The following is a 21662-nucleotide window of genomic DNA, read 5'->3' on the forward strand; positions in this document are numbered from 1 at the left end:
CTTCGGCCGACGTTCGTCTGATGATTTTACTGACATTTCGCCAGCACGAGTGGCTGGCATTGTCAAAGCTTCACCCTTCATTCCCGGTGATGAACTGAGCCGAGCTCGCGGCCGCAGACTATATGTACCATGGTGCCATACCATGCACATGCGGAAAAGTTTATGTCGGAATCACTGGACGATCAATCAGCACCAGGATCAAAGAACATAAGCGACATTGCAGGTTGGGGCAGGTGGGGAAAATGGCCGTGGCAGAGCACGCGCTGAGTGAGACCGACCAAGTAATAAAATTCGCCGACACGGAAGTTCTGGCTGTAGAGAAGCACATTCACACCCGCTTGTTCAGAGAAGCTGTAGAAATACAAAAACAAGGGAATAGCTTCAACAAGAAAGAAGAAAGCCTTAAGGTAAACGGATACTGGCTTCCCGTACTGCAGCGAACGACCGTCGCAGGTAGCGAGAGGAGAACCGCACCAGAAATAACCGCGGAGAAGCCCTCGGACGTCAGCGCGCCAGGTACGTTTAGTCTGCGGCCGCGAGCTCGGCTCCAGTTCATCACCGGCAATAGAGGGTGAAGCTCTGACAATGCCAGCCACTCGCGCTGGCGAAATTTCAATAAAATCATCAGACGAACGTCGGCCGAAGAACCAGAGACAGAAGCCAATAGGCAGTTTGTGAAAAATAATTTCCCCCTTTTCATTGTTACATTTGCGAATTGCGCATAGGAAGGACGATTCTCAGCAATTCGAGCTATGACTTTTAATTTCTCCCTTTTTCTCATTGTGATAATTTTGCGAGAAGTATATCACCGATCAAAAGTTTTCGATCGCCAATGAAAGAAAACTGTACACTTTATTTCAGTGTACAAACACACCTTACAGACTAAATACATCAATAAAATAAATATTGTACTCTCTCTATCATTAAGTTCAGTACAACGTGGTTTGGATTTTAGTCTCTTCAGAGTATTCACCCCTTGCTCTCAGAACAGCTGCAAAAACTCTTGGCATTCCGGAGACAAGATTATGTACTGTTTTATTGATATTGTAATCCAACACGTCTGGAAATTATTCCGTAGTCCTACAACATTAGATGACCTCCGTTTTCTGACCTCCCCGTCAAGTTCATTCCATAAGAAATCTTGAGATTTAAATCAGATGACTGAGTGGCCATACCACATTCTTTAGTTACCCACGTTTCTCTTTTATATTGACTCATCCTATGCACAATGTAGAAGCATATTTGGGATCGTTGTGCTGCTGTCGAGCAAACCCATAACTCATAAGTTCCTTTCCAGATGGAATTACGTTGTTGATTAGTGTCCTGTTGCATCCTTCCTGCGTTAACGTTCATTAGTTTTCAGTAGACCACGGACCTTATCACCCGCAAAACGTCACCACACCATGACAGAACCTCTACCAGGCTTCACGTTGGCGTCACACACTACGCTTCACACTTCCTTCACGAAGCCGAAGAAAAAACTTTTGACGATGGCTTACAGATACTTCGTCCGTGAATAACAACTTGGACCATTGCAGCACGCTATAATTTTTATGTTGCCGTACCCATTGCAATCGTTTCACTTTATTTTGTTAGTGTAATAAAGGTTTTTTGCCCGCTATTCAGTCTTTAAATCTTTTCCGTGGAGACAGAGATTGAAGCCGGTCACATACAATCCGTTTCCTCGCGAATTTCAGGTGCAGTACGAGTCCTCTGACGGTTGTTCTGTACACATGTGAACTGATCTTCCCTACATGATGTTAACGTCCTCCAGTTCGCTTTACACTTGCATTGGCACCAGTTTGCTTGCACCGCTACATCTTGTACACCACTGCAGACTGGACTATGCCAACTTTTGTTGGTGTCGCCTTACTAGGACAGCCTGCCTGATGCAGAGCTGCAATTAGAGTACGTTTTCAAATCCAGTTCCTGTTTTTGTCCCATGATGGCGTAATATGGTATGAGCCTGATCACGTATACAAACATACTGCTAGATGCATACATTGTACTGTAAACTAACGTGAACTGATTGGTACACAGACAGCGGAACGAATGAGGCCTATTCGAATGGAACGTTCTTAGGTAAAGGCACGTCAGTGTTGTTGTAGATACTCATACACTACTGGCCATTAAAATTGCTACACCAATAAGAAATGCAGATGATTAACGGGTATTCATAGGACAAAAATTTATTATACTAGAACTGACATGTGATTACATTTTCACTCAATTTGGGTGCATAGATCCTGAGAAATCAGTACCCAGAACAACCACCACTGGCCGTAATAACTGCCTTGATACGCCTGGGTATTGAGTCCAACAGGCTTGGATGGCGTGTTCAGGTACAGCTGCCCATGCAGCTTCAACACGATATCACAGTTCATCAAGAGTGGTGACTGGGGTATTGTGACGAGCCAGTTGCTCAGCCACCATTGACCAGACGTTTACAGTTGGTGAGAGATCTGGAGAATGTGCTGGCCAGGGCAGCAGTCGAACATTTTCCGTATCCAGAAAGGCCCGTACAGGACCTGCAACATGCGGTCGTGCATTATCCTGCTGAAATGTAGGGTTTCGCAGAGATCGAATGGAGGGTAGAGGCACGGGTCGTAACACATCTGAAATGTAACGTCCACTGATCAAAGTGCCGCCAATGCGAACAAGAGGTGACCGAGACGTGTAACCAATGGCACCCCATACCATCAAGCCGGGTGATACGCTAGTATGGCGATGACGAATACTCGCTTCCAATGTGCGTTTACCGCGATGTTGCCAAACACGGATGCGACCATCATGACGCTGTAAACAGAGCCTCGATTCATCTGAAAAAAATGACGTTTTGCCATCCGTGCACCCAGGTTCGTCGTTGAGTACACCATCGCAGGCGCTCCTCTCTGTGATGCAGCGTCAAGGATAGCCGCAGCCATGGTCTCCGAGCTGATAGTCCATGCTGCTGCAAACGTCGTCGAACTGTTCGTGCAGATGGTTGTTGTCTTGCAAACGTCCCCATCTGTTGACTCAGGGATCGAGACGTGGCTGCACGATCCGTTACAGCCATGCCTGTCATCGCGACTGCTAGTGATACGAGGCCGTTGGGATCCAGCACGGCGTTCCGTATTACCCTCCTGAACCCACCGATTCCATATTCTGCTAACAGTCATCGGATCTCGACCAACACGAGCAGCAATGTCGCGATACGATAAACCGCAGTCGCGATAGGCTACAATCCGACCTTTATCAAAATCGGAAACGTGATGGTACGCATTTCTCCTCCTTACACGAGGCATACAACAACGTTTCTCCAGACAACGCCAGTCAACTGCTGTTTGTGTATGAGAAATCGGTTGGAAACTTTCCTGATGTAGGCACGTTGTAGGTGTCGCCGCCGGCGCCAACCTTGTGTGAATGCTCCGAAAAGCTAATCATTTGCATATCACAGCATCTTCTTCCTGTCGGTTAAATTTCGCGTCTGTAGCACGTCATCTTCGTGGTGTAGCAATTTTAATGGCCAGTAGTGTAATTGCCCCTCTAGGCGAACACCCGACAGAGACACTTAGTCTTTATATTGTTACACTTGCTTGTTATCGGGATTGGGATAGGATTGAATAATTCAAAACGAAATACCTGTTTTAACCAAAAATCCATAGATTTGATAGGTAATCAGAAACATTTGACTGGTAGTGTACGTGGAAGTAATCCGTAGTCCGATTTTTCTTGTACACTCCTGGAATTTCAGCAGTAAATCTCTCCGCGATACAAGATGCCTCTTTTGTAGCGTCCGCCACACGCGCTTAGCACTTAGTAAGCGATACCGTGACGAATTCCGCAGCTCCTCGTTGGATCTTCTCTGTCTCTTCTATTTATGCTGTCGGGCAAGATAACAGACTGACTATCAGTACTCGATAACCAGTCAAGGAAGGGTCGTATGTATGCCTCACCCGTCGTGGATGAATTTTATTTCCTTCAGATTTGTCTAATGAATCTCAGTGTAGCATAAGGTTGAACAATACGCTATTGAATGTCACGCAGCAGAAGATTCTTATTTCGCACATGTGTGCATGAGATTGCGTCTTTAATGAATTGTTCTTCATGCACAGAAAAGTCTTTTTTTCTTTTTTTTGTTTTGTTTTTAGAAAGGTTCATGAGGATTATTCTTCATTCCCTCCTCCTCTCGTTTTAAGACATGTACATTCGCAGGTATGCAGAAGATACAATTCAGATGCTTTTCCACCTTTGACTATAATTATTGTTCATTTTCCGCTGTTGGTCAGTTTCGGCTTCATGCCTCTTCAAGCTGCGGCTGCAAAAAACAGATCGCATTCATATACAACATTGACCACGGTGAACAACAAGTTAAAAATTTAAAAACTTTACAAGTAACAAAATTACAAGGTATTTTTATTATACCACTGCAGTCAGTCAATAAAACCTACTTTATGTGCATGAACAAAATCCTCGAAGTTAGTCAGCCAACAGCATATGGCGGACAAACATGTTACTTACGATTTGCAGTCATGCATATAGTAAAAGCTTAAATCTATGGCGCTTAATCCATGAACGGGCTTCTGGAGGTAGAATGCAGCTTCTTAAATTGTATCTTATGTCGATTTTCTTAATGATGTTCAGCCGCAGTCGACTCCTTAAGCTCCCCTTGTTTCATAGGTCGTGACTGCTCAGTACAACGCTTAGCAACAGTGCGAATATTTTGTCTTGTGTAAATACTACTGCATTCGCTGGGTACGCCGTACACTTCTGGAACTCTAAGACCTACGTTGTCTTTAACAAGGTGCAACATATCTCGTATCTTGGAGGCGGACCAGAACACCGGCGTCCGTCCGTTCTCTGCAGCATGCGTCCTGTCTCGCTAGTCGTTGCCCCCACAACATGGAAGTAATGTTCCAGGCTTGGCCTTTTCGCCGTTTCATGAGGTGTCTTTTGTCGGTGGCACATGAAAGCCTTGGCAGTCCCTCCTTTGCCGTAACCATTTCCCCTGAACACGCGTCTCAGGTGCTCAAATTGCGACTGTAGATGGTCGACGCCAGAAATAATCTTCGTCCTATGTACTAACGTGTTCAGGACCGCTCTCTAGTGTACAGGTTCGTGAAAACTATTGGCGTTCAAGAACATGAATATCCAAGCCAGTCTCCTGTCTTCCGCACAACTAAAACGTCCAAGAGCGGAAGCTTGCAATCACTCTCCATTTCGACAGTAAACTTAACGTTGGGGACACCTATTGAGAGCTCTAGTATTTTACTCGTATGGACGTGGCGTGTAAACCAAGGAGGTTTTATTCAACCATGTAGCGTTACTGGACACTGTGTGCAGTGAAGCCTAAACCAGCAGAAAAATACTTCTATCGGGGCTCAAAAAAGCGGATATGCTCCTGATTAAAAGACTGAGTGGAAAGTGGGTACCATGTGCCTGGTTATGTCTTCCTCGGCACCTTTAAAAAATATTAATAAATGGTAATACAAAATGGAATTTGAAGAACCGATTTAGGGTTGCATTATCAACAGCAATTCCCCCTGCATATGAATATATTCCCTCTCTATTTAACATGCAACTCACCTCTCACTCCCCCAAGATCCCCTAAATGTGCACAAACTCGCTCATACCCATTAGTCCATCGCTGTAAGTTGCTGATATCCATTCACTCCCATTGCCAATTCTCACTCACTTATTCAACCCAACTCATTGTCATTATCTCCTTTTGTTTCTCCAACTGTCTGCTGTCTCACATCCATAATCTCCTTCGTTCTGTCTTACTAAAACTGTCTCCTATCGTTGTTTCTGTCTCCCTCTTGCTCTCACTTACTGCTATTATCTCATTCACTCCTTCCCACTGCTGCTTCTCTTCTCACCGCCACTATCTCTCTCTTCCTCGTTATCATTGTCATAGACTCTGTCTCTCATTATCACTGATTATCCTCCATTTCACCTTCTCCTTCCCCTTACTCCTTTTCCACTGGCACTGTCTCCTTGTCTGTGTTCCTAGCACTCCTCTGTCAATGTCAACTATGTTCCACTGCCACTCTAACACTCCCTTTCTCTCACGCTGCCGCTGTCTCCTTCTTTCTTTCTATACCACATCCATTGTCTGTTATCTTCCAAAATGTATTACTTTTCCGTCTCTATCACACTGCCACTTTCTTCTTCTCTCTCATTATAAAGAAACGCGAATAAGTTTTCATTCTAACATTTTTGGGAAAATTCTTAGAGGTGCTGAGGAAGGTAGAACGCGGCAGCTTGTTCCCCACTTTTCAGCCTTTTAAAGAGGAGAATATTCACTTTTTTGTGTACCTTCAGAAGCATTTTTCCGCTAGTTAGAGAACCAGGTTACAGCAGGGCATGTCACTCATATGAAAATAACTTCATGTACCAGTAAAATCTTGATACTTTACATATAAGAAATTCAAACAACGCAAAACTAATTTTAGACCTCAGACCGGATTTAACGTGCACAAAAATTTTACATGTGCATGAGTACTCCAACATGGGGTTCCCAGAACCTTCTGATGATAACGCACACACATTACAGCAAATTTATCCGTGCTGCGTTACTTTATATACTGCGATTCCGCGTCAAACCTGATTTTAAGTGCGTATTTTACGTCTTCAAGTAGGATAACTTTGAACCTCTGTATCTTGCAAATGAGTGAAGTTACCTAGAAAATTTTGAAGGTAGTTAGAGATCTTGCTGTGCACAGCCGTGTCGGAATCCGCGGCTCAGTTTTGGTACTCTAAAGCTATGTTGTGTTTCTCGATAACGGATAAGGACGTTTAAAACCGGAGAGATGGAACTTCCAGATAAAATTTGAGCAATGTTCTGGGGTTAGTCATTTGATATTCGCTGATGACGACGAAAAAATGGTGAAAAACGCTTTTTTCGGGCATCCTCAGCAACCACCCATAAACCAAATGGTGTCTCCATAAGCCCTTAAGAGCAGCGTCGAACACATCTGATGGAAAAAGAACCAACCGATTTGCTCCATTTGCCAAAACTGGTGCAAGTGTGTAATATTCAAACTTTAACCCTGTGTGTGTGTGTGTGTGTGTGTGTGTGTGTGTGTGTGTGTGAGTGTGTGTGTGCGCGCGCGTGTGTGTAGAGCTTAAGAATGCTCAAGGGCGAGGTTATCAGCGTCCTTAGACACATTAAAAGAAACGAGTGTGGATAAAATTACGAAAATAGTTATCACACCACTAAAATGACGCCGATGCATTCATTCCCACCTAACTCGCTTTGACCTACTCAATCGCTCTAGCTCATACGCTTTAAGAAAACGGAGAAAGGGTTAAATGTGCTATACCTGGTAGACTGGCAATGGCAAGGAAAGCATTTCTGAAGAAGAGAAATTGGTTAACATCGAGTATAGATTTAAGTGTCAGGAAGACGTTTCTGAAAGTATTTGTATGGAGTGTAGCCATGTATGGAAGTGAAACATGGACGATAACCAGTTTCGAGAAGAAGAGAATAGAAGCTTTCGAAATGTGGTGCTACAGAATAATGCTGAAGATTAGATAGGTAGACCATATAACTAATGAGGAGGTATTGAATAGAATTGGGGAGAAGAGGAGTTTGTGGCACAACTTGACTAGAAGAAGGGATCGGTTGGTAGGACATATTCTGAGGCTTGAAGGGATCGCCAGTTTAGTATTGGAGGGCAGCGTGGAGGGTAAAAATCGTAGAGGGAGAGCAAGAGATGAATACACTAAGCAGATTCAGAAGGATGTAGGTTGCAGTAGGTACTGGGAGATGAAGAAGCTTGCACAGGATAGAGTAGCATGGAGAGCTGCATCAAACCAGTCTCTGGACTGAAGACCACAACAACCTGGGATTAAAACAGAAGTAAAATGACAGAGGAGCTAAAGGAAAGGCACTGGAAAATGTGACTGGGAGACCACTTACAAAGAACACGGGTGAGCCTATTAACACGTTAAAAATTTCTACCTAGATTTTTTGGAAGCAAGATGGACAAATCACAAAACCTTAAACTGACACCACATTCCTTTGAACGTTACTTAAAACGGAGGGAAGATTGTTGGCAAATCTGCCACTCTCCGCTGGTAGGAAAATAAAACACAATCTAATAAAATGTGGCGCACAGTGATCTGCAAACCACAAGCACCACACGTTGGAGGGTCCTCTCGCCGGAGCAAGAAGCCATGCGTCTTAGGGCTGTGGCTTATGCGAAGACGAGTAAGGAGAACCACGTCCCATCTGTGTGGCTGGAAGGAGGTACGCCACGGCCGCGTTGTGGGCTTTACTGGACGGAGCTTGTTGTCTGTTACTTCCAGCCACTCACCTTCCCACTGACTCATGTCTCCGTACAACAGGGAGACGAAAGCATGCAGAGGGAAGGCATAATGAACTGAGGAACTCGATACGCCTCCTTAGCTGCTACATCCGTCCTTTCGTTCCCCGCAATACCCATTTTCCCCGGAACCCGGCGGAAGGACATCACCTTCACCAGCTTGTGTTGTCGCAGGAGGTCGTCCTGCATTTAAGTGACTGGATACAAGAACTGCAGGAACTGAGGGGCACTCAGGAAGTCGAAACAGACGAGGAATTTAGCAGGAATGGAACATCTCATCTGCTCCAGTGCCTCAAGATGGCGTCTAGTTCGGCATCGAATCCAGAGGCAACCGAATCTTAAGGACACCACCCGGCAAAACAACATAGCCAACTTTCACCCTATACTGTAGGATAATTACAGTAAGAGGATCCTTCTCTTGGGTATAGAAATGGTTCCTATACCAATGGCTCTTGACAATGTTGACTGGAATACTCTCTTTCAAATTCTGAAGGTGGCAGGGGTAAAATACAGGGAGCGAAAGGTTATTTACAATTTGTACAGAAACCAGATGGCAGTTATAAGAGTCGAGGTACATGAAAGAGAAGCAGTGGTTGGGAAGGGAGTGAGACAGGATTGTAGCCTCTCCCCGATGTTATTCAATCTGTATAGTGAGGAAGCAGTAAAGGAAACAAAAGAATAATTCGGAATAGGTATTAAAATCCATGGAGAAGAAATAAAAACTTTAAGGTTCGCCGATGACTTTGTAATTCTGTCAGAGACAGTAAAGGACTTGGAAGAGCAGTTGAATGGAATGGACGGTGTCTTGAAAGGAGGATATAAGATGAACATCAACAAAAGCAAAACGAGGATAACGGAATGTAGTCGAATTAACTCAGGTGATGCTGAGGGAATTAGACTCCTCACTTAAAGTAGTAAAGGAGTTTTGATATTTGGGGAGCAAAATAACTGATGATGGTCGAAGTAGAGAGGATATAAAATGTAGACTGGCAATGGCAAGGAAAGCGTTTCTGAAGAAGAGGAATTTGTTAACGTCGAGTATAGATTTAAGTGTCAGAAAGTCGTTTCCGAAAGTATTTGTGTGGAGTGTAGCCATGTATGGAAGTGAAACATGGACGATAAATAGTTTGGACAAGAAGAGAATAGAAGCTTTTGAAATGTGATGCTACAGAAGAATGCTGAAGATTAGATGAGTAGATCACATAACTAATGAGGAGGTACTGAATAGAATTGGGAGTGTGTGGCACAACCTTACTAGCAGAAGGGATCGGTTGGTAGGACATGTTCTGAGGCATCAAGGGATCACCAATTTAGTATTGGAGGGCAGCGTGGAGGGTAAAAATCGTAGAGGGAGACCAAGAGATGAATACATTAAGCAGGTTCAGAAGGATGTAGGCTACAGTACGTACTGGGAGACGAAGCAGCTTGCACAGGATAGAGTAGCATGGAGAGCCGCGCGGAATTAGCCGAGCGGTCTGGGGCGCTGCAGTCATGGACTGTGCGGCTGGTCCCGGCGGATAATCGAGTCCTCCATCTGGCATGGGTGTGTGTGTTTATCGTTAGGATAATTTAGGTTTAGTGTGTAAGCTTAGGGACTGATGACCTGAGCAGTTAAGTCCCATAAGATTTCACACACACACACACACACACACACACACACACACACACACACACACACAGAATGGGAAGCTGCATCAAACCAGTCTCAGGACTGAAGACCACAACAACAACAACCAATGGCTGACCCTAGCTTTTTATCACTAACAGAATCATAGGTATGAGCCCCGAAAAAATACCGTTTTTATACGCGGCGTTTTTCAACGTTTAGAATTCGCATATTGTAGTACGCGTGGCTATTGGGGATGTACGGCGAGGTACTGCGATGCTGCTTGTAGCCGTGGGGCTGGCCGTGCAGCCCGAACTGAGGAGCGTCAGTCAGCAAGGACGACAGGTGGCGCCCCTTCCCGGCCGACGCCCTCAGCGCGCCTCTTTCGCCTCTGGTAGTCGCGACTAAGGCGCGCTGCGGAGAGGCGGCCACTGATCTGCTCGCTGGAGACGCTGCCTGCCCGACCTGCGGCGGACGCGCACCAACAGGTGATCTGAATCGGCTCTCGCCTCTGTGCTGCACGTGGCATGCGGGACTGGATATACACTTTGGTGTTTCTGCTAAAACCAAAACAGAGCAAAAACAAATGGCAGTAGGCGTGTTTACGAGGGCGATGCAAGTTTACCAGTACCTTAAATTACCTCGTTCGTGGATAACGATGTGCCGTTCAACCACGTAAAACTTACGTGTGATTGTGTCTAAGTATAATGGACAGGAAAGTCTGGTGTACAATTTGCTCGACGCATGTACTGTCGGAAGTTCCATGCTGCTTTTCGCGGATGATGCTGTAGTATACAGAGAAGTTGCAGCATTAGAAAATTGCAGCGAAATGCAGGAAGATCTGCAGCAGATAGGCACGTGGTGAAGGGAGTGGCAACTGACCCTTAACATAGACAAATGTAATGTATTGCGAATACATAGAAAGAAGCCGGCCGGAGTGGCCGTGCGATTCTAGGCACTACGGTCTGGAGCCGAGCGACCGCTACGGTCGCAGGTTCGAATCCTGCCTCGGGCATGGATGTGTGTGATGTTCTTAGGTTTAAGTAGTTCTAAGTTCTAGGGGACTGATGACCTCAGAAGTGATGCGCCTAGAACCGGTCGGCCACTTTGGCCGGCGTACTTGAGTATTGCTTATCAGTTTGGGATCTGTAGCAGGTCGGGTTGACAGATGAGATAGAGAAGATCCAAAGAAGAGCGGCGCGTTTCGTCACAGGGTAATTTGGTAAGCGTGATAGCGTTACGGAGAAGTTTAGCAAACTCAAGTGGCAGACTCTGCAAGAGATGCGCTCTGCATCGCGGTGTACCTTACTGTCCAGGTTTCGAGAGGGTGCGTTTCTGGATGAGGTATCGAATATATTGCTTCCCGCTACTTATACCTCCCGAGGAGATCACGAATGTAAAATTAGAGAGATTCGTGCGCGCACGGAGGCTTTCCGGCACTCGTTCTTCCCGCGGACCATACGCGACTGGAACAGGAAAAGGAGGTAATGAGAGTGGGACGTAAAGTGCCCTCCGCCACACACCGTGTGCTGCAAAATGTGTAATGAACAGTTCACCTCTTCACCTCCAAGGGCAGCAAACACCCTCTGGGTCACTGTTTTGATCATCTCGAAATACAGAAGTAGATGTAATAAATTCTGCTGTAGTACGATGCATTCCTCAGACGTTTCCGAGAACTCGAGGTTCAACGTTTTATGAGACTGTAGGATACGATACCAGGTTGCCAACCGTCGAGCAGTAGCTGAGTGCAGCTGGTTTCCTTTGAGTCCCGTGTTTTTTTGTTTTTTTTTTCTTTTTTTTCAGATCTCTCACCAAACCCCTGTATCGCCACAGTAAGTAAAGTTTGTTCGGGAAAGAGTAATACCAATAGTCATAATCTCTGCGACACATTTGTGGTGAGCCGTAGTCAAAGTATAACAAGTAATCGAAACGTAATGATTATTCATTAATCGATATTCTCACGTGAAGTCGTGCCAGCCTGTACCTGCTTCGATTAATATACACTATACTTGCAATATGCGCTTGCATGTATCAATAAATAAATATTTGTATAGTCACCGTCTCCAACTACACCTGTATTATACCATGTCACGAATTTACCAGAACGTTAAGGCGATTATCGACCAGCGCGGTCAGCTTCTTCCGGGATACGGGGCAGCGCGCCGATTACGGACTGAATCATCCCGACGGATCAATGTCAAGGACCGGACTGCTAGTCAGTCTGTATATGGTTTTCAGGCGGTTTCGCACATCCGACCAGGTGAATACCGGGCTGGTACCCACGTGCTGCCTCAGTTACACGTTCGCAAACATTTAAAAAACTTTCGCACACTTTCACATGTGATGAAACTACAGCAGACAGTTGGGATACACAAATTCCGTTCCGGTGTGGAAGGGGATGGCGACAGAAAGGACATCTGGTCACCGTTTACCACCAACATTGCCAGATCCAATAATTAACACGCCGACCGCGTGAAGGTGAGGGATAAAGGCCAGGAAAAGAAAAGGAGAAGGTTAAGTTTATTATTTGATATTCATTTCCGACGAAACATTATTAGTTTTATCGATACAAGTATTTGTACGGCGGCTATACGAAAAAAATAAAATAGCGTCACTCGAAGCACACTTCTAGTTTGCTACCTTAGCCAGTTGCACCAACGCCCTTGCTCGACGGCTGGCCCTCTGGTATGGTACTCAGCAGGCTCATAAAACTCTGAACTTCGATTTCTCGGATGCGCTTCAGTAGGGTATCGTACTAGAGCAACATTCTGTCATCTAGCTTTTTACAACAGCCGTGAGAAAGTTGAACAATATAGATGACGTGTTCGCTGTACACTTCCACTTCCTTTGTTAGCACAACACCAATTTCCCACGCCTGGCTGATATTTTCATTTTTGGAGTTTATACCGACGTTACAGATCTTACGAACGCAAGAATACTACGTGATTTGTGAAACTTTGTTTTTTTTGTGTTCCTTTTGCATTGCAAGTGAAAAGAAAAATATCAAATTATTATTATTTTGATAGCTTTCATGATTTTTTTTTATTGGCTAAAGATAAGCAATGTAAGTTTGCACTACAAGAGGCTATATAAACGGGCAGTTTTTGCACTCATCGACAGATATACAAATTGCTGAGTCTGTCGTACTGTAGACCAATTTCAAAGACCACAAATGAGGGATCTGCGAAACTGCTTTATGGCACTCTTTGGTTACGTCAAACGTATGCTGGTGTTCACTTAATGAAAGTACATATTTTGAAAATCATCTTGCTCTATGAAAAAAAAAACTGTTACAAAGAAAAGAATTTCTTCATATTTAGTATTTACTGACAGCGGTAAGAAGAAAGCGAAAGGAAGATTACAGTTTAACGTCCAGTGGCGACAAGGTACGCTGAGAAAGGGAGAGGGAGAGAGAGAGAGAGAGAGAGAGAGAGAGAGAGAGAGAGAGATGAAAGGGCAAGGAAATAGACCGTGGAAAATCATAATCTGTATGATCTCAGGAGGATTTCAACCGCTACCCCCCCGAATAAGAATCCAGTACAACAAACATTGCGCTTCGTCGTTCAGTACTACAGTTAGAGACGACGGTGGTGCTATAGACACAGGCAGTCTGACCTGTTAGAAAAGTTAGCAGTTCTAAAACTTGTCATATATGTGGGATAATTCCTTTTTACTTTCCCGATACTGATTAGTTCAAGTGAATGTTCACTTTTAACTTAACATAAATTCATCTTTTCCAGTATGTTACGATTTAAAAAGTTGTGTAACTTACTAATTAGATGCTATAAGAAATGTGATTCTGGTTGCTTAGATTTAAGACTAATAATTCTTACTTTTGTCTGAGTCCAAACAAATTTGTTCCATCGAATAATTTATAGTGATGTGGTTCATCTACAACGTCTTATTTATTTATTTTCTCTTTACAGATTACTGAAACTGTATGCAAAATTGAAGACCACCTATCCCCAAGTGTCGAAGATTCATGTTCTGTTATAGGAAATAATGCTAATGTCCATAAGATTTCGACGAATAAATAGGCAGTTTTGTCGTGTAAGCTTCAGGTTTACACATATTTCTCCATGTAAATCACAGGCACTAATGAAATCCAAGTGTTATAATTACGATATGACACTGACATCAATAATCGAGTGAATTGGCGCGGCAGATTCGTATGCGGTGGGAGATGAATACAAATCCATTTCAAGCCGCCGTAGTGTAGCCTATCTGGTTTCCCTAAATCGTTTTAGACAAATAAGGGTATTTTAGAATTGCTCCTGCAAAGGGAAATTAAGATATCCTCTCCTAACGTGCCCTATATGACACGTTATCGAAGGAAACATTTAGTTTACTACAGCCAAGGCATCTTACGTTAAGTAACAAGGGACACGCATCTACACTCCGTCAAATTTCTCCTTAGTGACAATGTTTTGAGCTAGTGATTGTAGTCCTTCATTGCTGACGAGTCCTTGCCGACTTGCGTTACCTTCAGAACCACATTCCAGTTTCTCAAGTTACGTATTGTGGTGAAGGAACCACAACATCTCAGACGCTACTCGTCTCGCTGCAAACCCACCACCCTCGGCTGCCCTCGCACAGAGTCATTTAACAGCAAAATCCGAGGACTATACATAGCTCATTACAGTAGAGAGTCTTCCCAGTTCTACTTGAAAACTATTTCTTTGGCAGTTGATTTTCTTACCAGATGTATTTCTATTTGCAGTTGTTGAGTTGTCACAGCCTGTCGCACATTGTGAGTGTGAATGTGCTTAAAACACTTGCACACAGGGCTCACATCGTCTCCCACCTAGATAGTTTGCCTAAAGAACTCACCCGCGTAAAGTCACCGTTCAGAGCAAATTGATATTCCACTTGGAAGCTTAACACAGCACTGTCACTTAAAGAGGAGAGTATCCTGGAAGTTGGTAATAATGCGTTCAAGATAGTCTCCTCTGGAAATCTCAGGTTATTAAGTTAAACTGGTTTTCTGCCCACCATGTACTATTTCAGACCTGATATCGGTTATTGCAGAAGGAATGTAATAAATAGCTTACTAATTTGGTAAGGCTTACATAGGGCCGGCCGCTGTGACCGAGCGGCTCTAGACACTTCAGTCCGGAACCGCGCTGCTGCTACGGTCGTAGGTTCGAATGCGGCATCGGGCATGGATGTGTGTGATGTTCTTAGGTTAGTTAGGTTTAAGTAGTTCTAAGTCTAGGGGACTGATGACCTCAAATGTTAAGTCCCATACTGCTTAGAGTCATTTGAACCATTTTGAGCTTACATGGGCTATACTACGACCACTGTGGAAGAACGCTGCCTTTTGCAACCAACAAAATGCGCTATTGCTAGACATTGTTTCTCCACTTGATGTACAATGGAGTCTGATAAAACAATAATTTTGGCTACAGCACAACTTTCTGGACAGCATTATTACAGAACACATGGATATACGCATGGGAAAGAATCTGATGAACCGTAATGGTGGGTACAAATTGGATAACGCATAACTTCCACAATTTGCTCTAAATTAAGACGAGATAGTACGCCAAGTGCCAAAGCGAGCTGTAGTTCTCAGGAACTCCAACAACTGCGTTGCCCGTCGAGTAGATCAGTCAGTCACCGCTGTCTTAACACAAGCGCAGAATACACACAGCCTCTTCTCCACACTTCGATGACTCACCTGACGATGACTGGCAGGTGCCCAGTTGAAGTACCCTGAAATGAGCTGAACGATGGCAGGCTGCTTGCCCGAAACATCTCTGAATATCCCCCTCCATGATGCTGTCCCTTGGATCCATCCACTTTATTAGTACCTGTTTTGTCCCTTGTAAGGGCGAATACATGTCTGAATTGACGGAAAGATTGTCACGTTTCCTGTTGAAGTAATCGCGAATGGAAAAATATAAGCTGTTCATCAAAAATGGCTCTGAGCACTATGGGACATAACATCTGAGATCAGTCCCCCAGAACTTAGATCTACTTAAACCTAACTAACCTACGGACATCACACAATCCATGCCCGAGGCAGGATTCGAACCTGCGACCGTAGCAGTCGCGCAGTTCCGGACTGCAGCGCCTAGAACCGCTTGGCCACCACGGTCGGTAGCTATTCATCCGTATTACATACAATACCTGTATATCCCATGTAAAATGGACGCCACCCAGGATGGTTCAAGATAGACAGTGTCCCAGAATTATACAGATGGTGCAGGATGGTAGTAGATGATTGGGAGTGGGAGTGGTGGTGGTGGTGGTGGTTAGTGTTTAACGTCCCGCCGACAACGAGGTCATTAGAGACGGAGCGCAAGCTCGGGTTAGGAAAGGATTGGGAAGGAAATCGGTCGTGCCCTTTCAAAGGAACCATCCCGGCATTTGCCTGAAACGATTTAGAGAAATCACGGAAAACCTAAATCAGGATGGCTGGAGACGGGATTGAACCGTCGTCCTCCCGAATGCGAGTCCAGTGTGCTAACCACTGCGCCACCTCGCTCGGTAGATGATTGGGAGTAGGTGATCCTTAGCGGAGTCCTTGGAAACAAGAAACTACTTGCCGGTAACTAATATTTAGTTTTTTTTATTGACACCTTACGGCAACAATGGAAGCTCGTAGCAGCTGCTTCCAGGGGCGATCCCCAGCCTCACTGCATCCATTACGAAATAATACATTCCCATAACTGAATTCTGATTCGAGAATAATTTGAGCACCCTGTTTGCACTCGTGGTCTATGATAGGAGCATAATTCCTGCTCCACCAGCACTGACCACATGATATTCTTCGAAATGTTGATTTGATGGCCACATTAGCGGGTGCTTATTGAAGAACATGTTCCACACATTTCGAATGACCCGATTTCGTTTCTATTCACGGCGATAATATTTTTCAACTACAGTGAGACCTGTTGCGAAAGTTTCCTTTGTACATTCGTTTAGATGTCCTAGCACAATACCCTGCTGCATTATAAATTAAATTAATGTACGCAAGGTCCTGTGATGAATAATGATGCTTCTTCGAGAATCAGCCATGTACTGTGAGCAGCGGTAAACTCAGTCTGAACACAACACATACGATTGTAAACCGTTTCTCAAGGTATTTCCACCATCACTGATGTGGCAGGCAGCACAAGGTATTTACAAAATGTGCCTTAAACACTTTGCTCGTGCAAGACCTCGTTTGGCCTGCAGTTTTAACTTCCGGACATCCGTTCCTCACCTCAAATTGCTCAGTTTCAGGTCCTGTTCCGTTTATATATATTTGATTAGAAAAGTATGGGACACCTTATATGTAACACTAAAACACTACCCGCCACTGACAGAAGGCAAATGAGAGTTTTTTAATTCACTGAGATACGAAGGAGACTATGATTACGTTTAAATAAAGAAATATACTCGATTTTTCATTTTTTAACTACATAATATACTCCGTAGTAAGTGGAATGCACCGACGTAACGTATTCCATTCATTTTTTGTGTTGACAGTGAAAAAGAAGAGTAAACTGTCTCGTTTGAAAACAAACATTGTCCATCTTAATGGGCGGAGGTAGCGGTTGTTAAGGTAATCGGTATAAATATTTCAACAGACAACTACTAATATTAGAAACATAGTCCACAGCAACGCGTTTCGGGAATAAGATGTCATCATCTGGCTGTCTAAGTTAACCCTATGTAAAATAACTTCAAAAGCACTTCATGCGAAGCATTTCATTCGCATAGAATGCTTTCGAAGTGTATTTTATGTAGGATTATCTTAGATAGCCAGATGATAGGAGCTTGACTGGTTGCTGTAGATTATGTTCCCAATGGAAATATTTATAACGATAAACATTGTTCGCTCAGTATGTTAGTAAAACAACTATGAGCTAAACATCCTCTTGCACCTCTTCCTACGTTTTTTGTAACATTATTTACTGGAAACGTTACTTCGATACGTCGAACTTTGTGCATTGCTTTTTTATTTTATTTTATTATTATTATTATTATTTGCCTATCATTCTATACATTCCATTCTCTTTAATAGAGTCCAGTTTTAACTCCTTGCCCATGCCCTGCATGCCACATATCTAGCTGCTATTGCATACATCCTCCACAATCTTCCTGTTTATAGTATATTTGAGTCTCTCATTTTTCGTCATAGGATTCATTTTAATCATTATTTTTTTATGGTTCAAGTTCATTATCCTACGGATACAGTTTCTGATAATCTTAGCTATTTCCAGTCGATAACTCTGCAAGATCTATTCCGACGCCACGGCTTAATTCCGTTCATGCTTCGTGTGGCGTTTAGAATATCACAAGGAATACATTTAAATTGACTAAAATTTTACACATTCCTAAAAATTTAAGCCCTCGAGGTTTATAGGAAGCAATGCAACACAATATTGCAATTTTCTATGTTCTGAAAAACTTAAAACGTATATGAAATCAGAGGTTTATAAGTCATCTGTCGTATACTGCGCAGTCGGTTAAATACGAGGCCTGTCCAGAAAGTAAGTTCCGATTGATCGCAAAATGGAAACCACAGTGAAAATCAGAAATGTTTTATTTGTAACAGTTAGCTACACCTTCCAGCTATTTCTCTACGTAGTCGTCGTGCTGACTTAAACATTTGTCGTAGCGTTTTACCAACTTTCCAATATCCTCATCATAGAAGACAGCCGCCAGTGCTTTCCGCCAATTCTCTACGCTGGCCTACAGCTCGTTGTCTGTACCAAAATGTTGTCTTCATAGCCAGCGGTTCATGTGAGCAGAGCTGAAACTCAGAGAGAGACAATTACGGACTGTATTGTGGGTAATCAATTATTTCCAATTGAAAACGATGCAGGAGCATCTTCATTGCCCCTGCAGAATGCGGCTGAGAATTGTTTTGAAGAAACTGCATGACAGTTATGTAATGTTGGCTGCATAGAAAAGAGCGACGTGATACTATATAGGGTCACACATTTGTGCTAAGCTTCTTCGGACTTTCATAGTCGTTTCCATTTCGCGACCGATAGGAACTTTCTTTCTGGACACCCCTCGTATTTCATACTTCAGTCTCTCCGTTCTCAATTATTCCTATGTCACTGAAGTAGATATTGGTAACGAGGAAACAGATGAAACGGATATTGGAAGAGGTGCTAGACAAGGATGTTTTTGTATTCCAAGGGAAGTTAATTACCTTATAGCTGTTTGTTTCATTTTTATTTTGATGTTTGTCTCACGTATAAATAGCACAAGGACGTTGAAAATTGGGTGAAGGTTCTACGCAGAATCGACGCAGAAACGGACATACGGAAAGCAGTGACAAGAAGAAGATACAAGATGATAGGAGACGGGCGTTGACACATCAGAAAATAACTTCCATGTAATAGAGGGGTCTCTAGAGGGTCAAACCCTAGGGGAATAGATCTATTAAATAATTGAGGACTTCGTGAGCACGGCTACTCTGAGATGAAGAGGTCGACACAGGAGAGGAATTCATGGCATGGCGCATCAGACCAGTCAGAAGACTGATGACTACTGAAAAAATGTAATCGATTCCACGAAAATAAAGGATTTTGTTAGTCACAAACGCTGTTTAATATTTATGCTGAGAAGTTGACAGAGAAAGTGCTCAGTTGACTGAATCAGAGGAAGAGCAACGATTTTTGACAGAGATTGGTATGGAATGGGAATGCTGATGAGTCAGCAAACATAAAGAAATGGCTCTGAGCACTATGGGACTCAACTGCTGTGGTCATCAGTCCCCTAGAACTTAGAACTAGTTAAACCCAACCAACCCAAGGACACCACACACATCCATGCCCGAGGCAGGACTCGAACCCGCGACCGTAGCAGTCGCACGGTTCCGGACCGCGCGCCCAGAACCGCGAGACCACCGCGGCCGGCAAACATAAAGAACCCATTAAAATATCACTGTAATGAAAGGCCTTGAAACAAGATAAATGTTTTAGGTACAAAAAAGGAGAGCTGTGTGGAGAAAAAAAAACAGCAACAGTAAGAAAGAGATTCGCTGAGCGTTTTGCATAGACTGCAGTATTTTATGGCGCGAATCATGGTGATTTAAAAGGGCGGTCTGAGAAGTGGTTATAGAGAAAAATGCTAAAAGTGAAATGGACCACTAGAATGACAAATGAAGAAGCACTGCTGTAAATATCAGAGGAAATAAACAGATGGAAATGATAAAAGTGAGGAAAATAACTTAGTGAAGAATTTGCCTGTCACGAGGAAAATGGAAGAAGAAGACATGGAAAGTTAGCATTAAAATGGACGGACTAAACAGCAGATTAAGGAAGAGACATCGGACATAGTAACATACGAAAAAGAAAGAGATGTCGCGGAAAAGTGTATGTCATTAATGGGCCAAAATATCTAAAGATATCTAATATTTTATATGCTCCTACGCGGAGAAGGCTACTAAGTACTCACATTTTTATAATCATCCTATATCGTCAGTAATCCCATTCATACATATTAACACGTACGCACACTACCTTACGAGACAGGGAAAAAAGCCAGATCCAGATCAAAAACTATTCTGTTGAATGACCAGTTGACCAGTACATCGGTCAGCCGGAGGTTGGTTTCTAGATTTTGGGTGGTTTTCCACGCTCGTCTTTGCAAATGCTGGACTGGCTGTAAGCGTACTGCCTTTCCACCTTAGTCATTACATGAATATTTAAGTAGCGCTAGTAATATGAATTGAGGCATAGTGCCGTAGCTGGGTTTCGTCGTTAGCTAGTGTGGTAATCAGGCATTGTGTGTAAGGGACTCGTGTCGTAGCGCGACAGTGTTTTTACTTTTAGGAAGCCTTCATTTTCGAGTACTAGTAATAGTGTTCCATAGATTTCGTGTTTGTGTTGAATACAGTTCAGAGACAGTTAGTGCTTATTTTATTGTTTCCAGCAAGAAGTGTCTAGTAACCACAGTTTAGGCAGCTATCAGCCGCCTTTAGTGAATTAGCAGTCTAGTTAAAAGTTGATTACTTAACTCTCTACAGTACATTGTTGATTTCTTAGGATGGATAGGATGTGTGACTGCTGTGTACGGACGCAGGAGGAGCTGGCCACTGTTCGCGACCAGCTGAACGTGCTGATGGCCGCGGTCAGCCGTCTTCAGGCTGCTCCCTCGGAGTGTAGCGGCAGTGGGGAATCTGGAGCGTCGCATTGTACACCCCCAGGTGTTACATGCTTCACCCACGGTCCCTACTGTCGAGACATCTTCCCGGATACCGGACGCGGTTGGACCACCCTCTCCCCAAGGGGAGTGGCGGGTTCAACGGCGTTCGCGTCGCACGAGGCGGAGGGTCAATGTGGAGGTTGGCCGTGTGACATCGCCCGCTCTACCTGTGAGTGGACATGTGGCCGCTCCTTCAGCAATGTCCAAGAGGCCCACGGGGGGAGGGGTTTATTAGTGATTGGGAGCTCCAATGTTAGGCGGGTGATGGAACCCATTAGGGAAACAGCAGGTCTCATCCGAGATGTGGAGGAGGCCCTGCCGGCGGCGATAGAGAGTACTGGGTGCACCCGATTGCAAATTGTTGCTCATGTCGGCCCCAGTGACTCCTGCCGTCTCAGTTCATACAGGCGGTTATCGGAGTTGGTGAAGGCAGAAAGCCTCGCTCGCGGGGTGGAATCTGAACTAACTATTTGTAGTGTCGTTCCCAGAACCGATCGCGGTCCTCTGGTTTGGAGCCGACTGGAAGGCTTATACCAGAGGCTCAGACGATTCTGCGGAGATCTGGGCTGCAAATTTCTCGACCTCCGCTATCG

General features: G+C 44.1%; 1 protein-coding gene across 1 annotated transcript in view; it reads left to right on the plus strand.

Annotated features, from left to right (window-relative positions):
• LOC126260681 (uncharacterized) overlaps positions 1 to 21662 on the plus strand; it is a 455289-nt gene that overhangs the window by 301094 nt on the left and 132533 nt on the right. The gene's annotated exons all lie outside the window — the stretch shown is intronic.

The sequence above is a fragment of the Schistocerca nitens genome, chromosome 5 (assembly GCF_023898315.1).
Source record: "Schistocerca nitens isolate TAMUIC-IGC-003100 chromosome 5, iqSchNite1.1, whole genome shotgun sequence".
Lineage (NCBI taxonomy): Eukaryota > Metazoa > Arthropoda > Insecta > Orthoptera > Acrididae > Schistocerca > Schistocerca nitens.